Source organism: Lathyrus oleraceus, chromosome 6 (assembly GCF_024323335.1).
Source record: "Lathyrus oleraceus cultivar Zhongwan6 chromosome 6, CAAS_Psat_ZW6_1.0, whole genome shotgun sequence".
NCBI lineage: Eukaryota > Viridiplantae > Streptophyta > Magnoliopsida > Fabales > Fabaceae > Lathyrus > Lathyrus oleraceus.
Window position 1 is genome coordinate 306,947,565 of NC_066584.1, and position 8,384 is coordinate 306,955,948.

Consider the following 8,384-nt stretch of genomic DNA (forward strand, 5'->3'; position numbering starts at 1 on the left):
GAAACTATGAATATAATAAAGCATAAACATAAAAATAAAAAAATGTTAAAAGAAATAAAATACTACACATGGGTATCAAACCCACTCCACTAAAGATTATGAAACTACCCTCTCTCCACTAGACCATTTATGACTAGTTATTATTTTAATACTAATTTAGATATATAAACCAAGATAAATTAAAGAAAAAATTAAAATAAAAAAATTAATAAAAAGGAAATCTGTTGGACTATCCTAATAAATGATGGAGGGACCAAAAATTAAAACCCAGCCGCCTGGCTGTTGGGTTTTTCAACAGAATAAGAATTGAAAATGTAAAATATTTATTGACTAAACTTAGGAAGTGTAAACATAAATTTTAATAGTTTTAAAAAAAGACTTATTCTATCTAAAATAAATTAAAGAAAGAAAATTGAAAAAAAAGTAACAGACTTCATCGTCCTCGTTCTCTCTCACTTTACTTCACAAAAATCGCTCTCCCTATCTCACGATTTTTTCTCTCTCGCTCTCAATCGCTATCCTTCCATCTCGCTCACACTAAACCCCTCTCTCAATCGCTGCTCTCTCACTTCGTTCCCAATCTCCCACATCTCACTCAATCATGTAAGAAAACAATGGCCGAAACAAAAAACTCACCTTCGGCGGTGATAACGGCAACGATGAAGCTCAAACCTTACTCCTTCGCCTCTTCAAAACAGGTTCGTCTTTGATTTGGTGACTAGGGTTTGTGGTATCTTTTTCGCCGTTTCTTCCTCCTCTTTCTGATTCGCTCTTTCTCTCCCTATTTATGCTCTGCTGATTAGGGTTTCAATTGGTATCGTGGAGTTCAAAAGGAGCATCCTGCAAAATCTCTTTTTTGATGCTCAGAATTTGGTCCATTTCGTTTGATACTTGGATCTGGAACAGGTAACCTGAGCATGTGCCTTCTTCTTTGTTTTTGTCTCTATTCTATTTTGGGATTTTTCAAATTTTAACACTTGGTAATTATTCGTGTTTTACCGCAGTGAAGATTTCATGAGTAACTTTGGTTCAGCCAGGCAAGCCAACGATGATGAAGCCAGTTCTTCCGCCTCCTTGTAGACTATCGCCAGCCGCTTAGCATAATTGTTGGCCACATGCTGCTTTTCTGTGCCAGTGACTGCATCATGGTGTTGAGCAATTGCTAAAACATCCACTAATGGATTTGCATATGGCCCTGAGTTCTGTGGATCTTTTTTGATCGGTTCCGTTATATCCAAAATAGCAAAGGTAACTCAGTTCAACCTATTCCTCAACCATGCTTCTTGCATTAACATAATTGGTCCATTTTTCTTGATCTGTAGAAAATGTAAGCTTCAAATTTCCTTGACCAATAGAAGACTTTTTACGAATTTGATGCGCATATACAGATGATCTGGTGGAACCTGTTTTTGGCAGTCGAGACAGTGTAGGTGCTAAAACCACTCGGTGGTACAGAAACCGTGAATGCAAACCAGTACTTCGGTGTCTTGTTTTTTGTTGGTTGCTGCAGCCATATTAATGTATTTGGGCTGTTAGGCTATGCTAACTTGTAGTTTGAATTGGCAGTTTGACTCAAGGACTAGCATCTCAAAAATCGTTGTCTGCCGCAATTCGTCGACAAGGTTTCCGGTGCTCTGTTGGAGTTGAATCACCTGCAAATGCAGCTCTTTCTTTCTAGTTGTAACAGGTGTTGCCTGCATAATACCAACTGCTCCTTCCTCTATTGATTATGTATTCTTACCTTCATTTCTTTCCGCCGCAGGTTTGTCAAGTTCGGAATTCTGCACGAAATTGCATTGGCAATTGGTTGATTTTAATAACAGGTGCTTGGCTTGGATATGGTTTGCTTTTGTATATGTGTGGGGTGCTGTTGTTGCAGGTTTGAGGTTTTGGCCAGGTGACATGGTGGACCGGGAACAAAGAAATTGGTGTAGTTTCCAAGAGCAAACTCTTATGATGTTGGTGCAGTTGGTAGCATTTTAAACATATCTTGTTTTACTGCAGGAACATGTGTCGAAGTGAGTGCGAAAACCAAAATTCATGTGCATTACTTTGTCAAATTCACAATGTATGTGCCATGTTTGATCATGATTTGGTTGATGCCGCTGTGATTTCACTATGGCTTTGTTGCAGGGTATTGACGGCATGATGCGTCACATGTATGTGGTGTGAGGTTACCGTCACAGTTGTTCTTCCGGCAGGGTCATGGCAGGTTGAGAATGAACGAGATGTTTCCTGATACAAATCAGTTTACCATCTTCTATAACGGGAATATTTGTAGCTATAACGGAATTCCAGCGGAAAAGGTAGCCCTATGCTGCACTTTGAGATGATTACAGAAACAATCAAAATCATATTTTGACTTTCTATAATTTACTAACAGATGCAAGGAATAATGCTCCTGGTTGCTGCTGCTGCCAAGTCTACGGAAACGAAGAATACCATGAAACAATCTCCTGTTCCTTCACCGATTCCCTCAAGCCCACCTTCTCCAGTTGCTGATAATGTCACTTCACCGCAGGCACTCTGCTTTCCTTATCCGTCTTCGCCAAAAAATGAAGGTGGCTGACAGCATAGAGAACAACTTCTGCTCTGAGAATTCGCCTGATTCGGTTTCGTTGAAGGGACCAAATGAAGAATTTCAGCCAACTATATCTGCCTCTTGAGCAGAATACTTTATGTGCTGTGTTCTGTCTGTATGCATGTAGAACTACTGCATAAACTAATGTAACTGTTATTTTTCATGTTTTGAAGACATCACTACTGAACCTGAAATTGTAAGAAGTGTGACTTGGAAATTGCATGTCTCTGGTCATGTCTAGAAAGAACGCTTTCTGCTTGGATCACACATGTTAAACTGTTTTTCTTGTAAATTAAGTATGCCTCCATCGTGATCATGTATCCATGAATACTCATCCCTCGACGAAAATAATTCAATTCACCACAACACAGAATAGCATTGGCCAATGTTACCAAATTAGGCAAAACATTTCTACATATCATTTGATGAAAAAGGTCGAAAGCTTCAAAAGCCTGTCCATTTTGAAGATAAGCAGCTATCAAAGTGTTCCAAGAACCGACATTTGTTGTTTTTCGAGCATCCATCTTGGCAAAAACCGAGGCAGCTAATCCAATACCACCACATTTATAATTCATATCCAAAAGGGTTGTCTCAAAAACATCATCACACAAACCAATTTCTCTCCTAACAGCGTAACCATGAATCGCACAACCCTCATGCAGCGCCACCAATTTCGCCGGTCAACCACATTCGCTATTGTCAAAATTTTCATCCAAGAGATACCAAAGAAACATATATAACTTTAAGCAACTGGCAAAACAAAATTTTAGAGCGTGGAGTCCTCTCCGGTACATTGGTTGCCCATTCTCGTGCTGCTTAACCTATAAGCATACAAATAGTTACCATTAAGTGCCATGCCCACCTGCAGCAGCTAGAATGTAGAGTTTAGACATGTGATGACCCACAAAATATGGTTTCCCAAGGCCTATTTGATGCGGCTGAGTAAACCGATGAAGTTTTATTCCTTTTTAAATCAAACTTGGGTAACTCTCCATAAATTGATGTATATCCAAATTATCCATTTTCTTCCAGCCCAACAAAATCCATCATTCTTAGTCATATTAAGCTCGCGTGCTTCTTTCACCGTCCTTGAGACCACTAGTTGGTAAAATTTCTCATGTCTTAGATGTTGCACTTCTCGACGTTGCTCTAAGGCCATCAAAGGCGTAGTTGAACAGAAGACATGTGGAAAATTATTTTAACCATGCATGAATGAAATGACTGTAACATGAATAAAAGATCTTTCAATATGAAGTGAAGAGTTTAAACATGAAATGGTCATGAAGAGAAATGCAAATGACCGATTGATGGGAAAAAAATTCAGGGCCAAAATCGGGGTATGACAGTTGCCCCTATTTAAGTATCTTCAACTAGAGAATATGAAGCAGGACACTCTTCATATGATCATAGTGGGAGATGGTTAAATACTAAGAAGACCCGGATTTTGATCCTGAATCCCCATGACATGATGTGATATGATATGATATGATATGATATGATATGATATGATATGATATGCATGGATGCATGATTCTTTTTTTTGTAATTTTCTTCCCTGCTAGGGATATGGTGGACTCTTGACAGGAGACGCTACTAGACAGACCAACCTGTGGGGAATGCTGACGATCCACAGGGAGACAGACAAATGGTAAAAAACAAACTCACTGGGGAAGACAAGTCCTGCCGGAGAGTCAAACACACACTGGGGAGTAATCGAAGTGGAATTTGATAAGCAGCATTCAGAGTACAAGAGATTTCGGGAGTAAGTTCACATATGACTTACCAGACCTGAATAAGAAAGAAAATGCACAACCGGTTCAGACACAACAAACAGGTTCATATATGACCTGACAATGCTGGGGAATAATCATGGAGAATAACTCTTCAGAGCAGGTTCATATATGAACTGACACCGGAAAAAAGCTCAACAACAGGTTCATACATGACCTGAATAGTATCGAACAAAAATTGGAAAGACTCTTCAGAGCAGGTTCAAGTATGACCTGACCCCGGAATAAAAGCTCAACAACAGGTTCACATATGACCTGAATAGTATTGAATAAAAATTGGAAAAAACTCTTCAGAGCAGGTTCAAGTATGACCTGACCCCGGAATAAAAGCTCAACAACAGGTTCATACATGACCTGAACAGTATTGAACAAAACTTGGAAAAAACTCTTCAGAGCAGGTTCAAGTATGACCTGACCCCGGAATAAAAGCTCAACAGCAGGTTCATACATGACCTGAATAGTATTGAACAAAACTTGGAAAAACTCTTCAGAGAAAGTTCAAGTATGACTTGACCCCGGAATAAAAGCTCAACAACAGGTTCATACATGACCTGAATGGCATTGAACAAAAATTGGAAAAAACTCTTCAGAGCAGGTTCAAGTATGACCTGACCCCGGAATAAAAGCTCAACAACAGGTTCATACATGACCTGAATAGTATTGAACAAAACTTGGAAAAACTCTTCAGAGCAGGTTCAAGTATGACCTGACCCCGGAATAAAAGCTCAACAACAGGTTCATACATGACCTGAATAGTATTGAACAAAAATTGGAAAAACTCTTCAGAGCAAGTTCAAGTATGACCTGACCCCGGAATAAAAGCTCAACAACAGGTTCATATATGACCTGAATAGGATTGAACAAAAATTGGAAACACTCTTCAGAGCAGGTTCAAGTATGACCTGACCCCGGAATAAAGGCTCGACAACAGGTTCATACATGACCTGAATAGTATTGAACAAAAATTGGATTTGAAAATGACTGCGAAAACCGGATGTGGGTTTAAGGGCACCAAATACAAACTGGAATCAAAGGTCAAAGGATCATAGGATCGACAACAAGACCTGAGTCAATGCAAAATGAGCACGAAGTACATTTCGGCTATGCATGATTTGAATTTCCTTTTATGCATGATATATGAATGATCATGATTATGAGAATGCTGACAATGGGCAGACTGGGAGTTTGTAAAGACTTTTTATGGAAGCTCATGATTCCTCAACACCGAGAACTCAACCAAATATTTTATGATAGATGTTGCCAAAGGAGGATTCTATCCGGTTTGATAGCCACAGCTTAGCCAATGGATCCTTTTGGTGGATTAATGAATCATGCTGCATAATTCGGGCACTCGTCTTAAAACTCAATAGTTATTGACGTATGACAAAATTTGTTTGAGCAGTTTGAAGGCATGAAGAAAGAGGTTTTGCCCCTCTGTGGCTCATCTTGCCCCAGTTTGTTGGGACTTTGGCAATGTTAACCTTGAAAGTGGGCTTGAAAACAACTTGCCATGAGACTACCTAGAGATGGCTTGCCCCAAGTGTTTGAAACTTGCAATGGTCCGAACTTGACTAACCAAATGTTGGAATGGCAGACTCTTGGTTGACTGTCGTTTGGATAGTTGGACTTATTGAGCTCTGAGGTGGCTTGCCCCGGTCTAAGTCTTGAAGCAAATTACTCTTGGCTAACTGAACCTTGGAGTGATTGGACTTACTGAGCTCTGAGGTGGCTTGCCCCGGTCTGATTCTTGAAGCAAATTACTCTTGGCTAGATGACCCTTAGGGTGATTAGCTCGAATTAACTGATGCTCAAAGTGATTTGCCCCTGAATAGACTTCTTTCACTCCATCAAGTTCCTCAACTGTGTATTGAATTTCTTTGATGCTAAGTGTTGACTCGCAAATAAGATTGTTCATTCAAAAATGGTAATTTTAATTCAATGCTTATGCAAAATTTGAAATCAAAATTTATTGATATGAATGGGTGAAATATAGTGAGCGGGTCAATGATAAGAACACAATGATGATCTAGTCACTCACAGTACGTAAGTTGGTGCCATCAAGTGATTAACAAAAATCGTTTGGAGTCAAGTTAACACAACCTTGTTATAGTATGCTTTCAAAATAAACCCTGTCTCAATTAGGTCTTTTAAGGGTTGTAACGTGGCCTGGTTCACGGTTTTTGAAACAAAAGGATATAAGGCTCAAAATTTATTTTTACCCACCCCTTCTTCTTGATGATCTCCAGTTCCTATGTTCAGTTAATTCAATACACGCACTTGACTCCCAAGAGGGTTCGAAGGTGTGATGAGGATTCAAGACGAATTTTCTCGAAATGGCAGTCACCTTATTTTTCTTTGTTTTGTTGAGGATTTGAGGACCTCTTTTTTATTTTTCTTTATCCCTTTGTTTGCCTGGACCGCTTCTTTGAAGCTTTCGGTCCATCGGGATGTCCTGACTTTTGCCTAAGTCATTTTGTGGTGTTTGACTTAGCGAGCTTTTTCAATCTTTTTTTAAGGGTGTTGACTGCCATATTATTTGGTGGATAAGGATCAACCAACACTAATTTTAACTTTTCTCAACTTCTTCGACACTTCAACATGTGCGCGAAGGATAACATGTGGTTGAACCTAATTGGAGGGTGTACATATGGACGATTTTTTTGAAAGATCGAATGCACGATCAAACTATCTGAATATAACTACCCTGCCCCAGGTTAAGATTAAGGGTTTTAGATCCGAAATAAACACCAACTTCTAGGCTCAAAGTGGTTGACTAGGGATTAACTCCTTATCTCTTCAGTGTTTGGGGATTTGAAACAATGCCTTACATCATCGACAAGGTTTTCTTCAAAAGCATACCACAACAATTTCAGGTGTTTTGTTTTCATCATCCTCCTTCCAATCTTTGTTAACACAACAGTTTGATAAACAAAAGTGAATGAGAGGAGTATTTTGTTTTTGTTTTTTAACATAAATGAAAAAAGAGTGAATACGAATGGATTAATTCAAAAGATGCATAAACCTTTCATTAATCTTACCAATTCAAATAAAACAACAATGCTTAAAAGCAATTAACAATCAACATGCAAGGAAACTACAAAGAAATGCTGAGACAGCCAAATGATTGCCAGCTCTAGGGAATTGACTTCTTCAAACTTGAAGGTTTGGATCAACAAGCTTTTTGACATTGGCATGTGTCGCAACCCGAAAAAATACAGAGGTGCGAAAAAACAACCGGCGAAAGAAAATGACAGAAGAGTCGCCACCGTGCGTTATTTATCCCAAAGGAGGGAAAGGAAACGCTCGAAGTAAACCTGGAGAAAGGAAAGGAAAAGACAAGGTCTCGCAACCAAATCTTGGGTTCGGGAGTCGATTATGCGAAGGGAAGGTATTAGCACCCCTACGCATCCGTAGTACTCTACGGGATCCACTCTTGTTGTTTTTGTCTAAAGGGTGTGTGTTTATCTAATGTACTATTTACTAAAAGAAAGGGTCAAAGAAAATGACTCGCACGGATGTCGCATCCACTGCATACGTATCTCATATGAATATGAGAATCAGAGTCTTCGTAGCTCGGGTTCCTATGGGTTAAAGAGGAGTGTACTCGCTAAGACGTCGCGTCTTATGCCTACGCATCTCATCGGGAATGAGAATCAGAGCAAAACGTAGTTCAGCTAACTACGGGAACAAAGGGTCTCGATTGCAACTAGGGCAAGAGAAAGGGAAGGTCTCGATCGCAACGAGGGCGAGAGAAAGGATCGCAACAAGGGCGAAAGCAAACAAGGATTAGTTGTTAGTCGTTAGTCAAACTCGGCAAGACCTTGCATCTTGTGCCTACGTATCTCATCTGAACATGAGAATCAGAGTTGCCGTAGTTCGGCTACACGCACGCCAAACAAACAACACACAAGCAGGCAAACATGGAGCCTGAATGCCAATCACTGGACTTACATCAGCATCCGAACCAAAACACATACAAAAAGGCAAACGTGGAGCCCGAACGCCAATCACTG

General features: G+C 39.7%; 1 long non-coding RNA gene and 1 pseudogene across 1 annotated transcript; both read left to right on the top strand.

Annotated features, from left to right (window-relative positions):
* Positions 1 to 444: 444 nt before the first annotated feature.
* Positions 445 to 1,688, top strand: LOC127098161 (uncharacterized). The gene is made up of 5 exons (XR_007793306.1): positions 445 to 698; positions 804 to 906; positions 1,005 to 1,248; positions 1,323 to 1,426; positions 1,567 to 1,688. It is a non-coding gene; the product is annotated as an uncharacterized LOC127098161 (long non-coding RNA).
* An 82-nt stretch (positions 1,689 to 1,770) lies between these two features.
* LOC127093394 (protein TIFY 3B-like) lies at positions 1,771 to 2,895 on the top strand (annotated as a pseudogene).
* Positions 2,896 to 8,384: the final 5,489 nt, after the last annotated feature.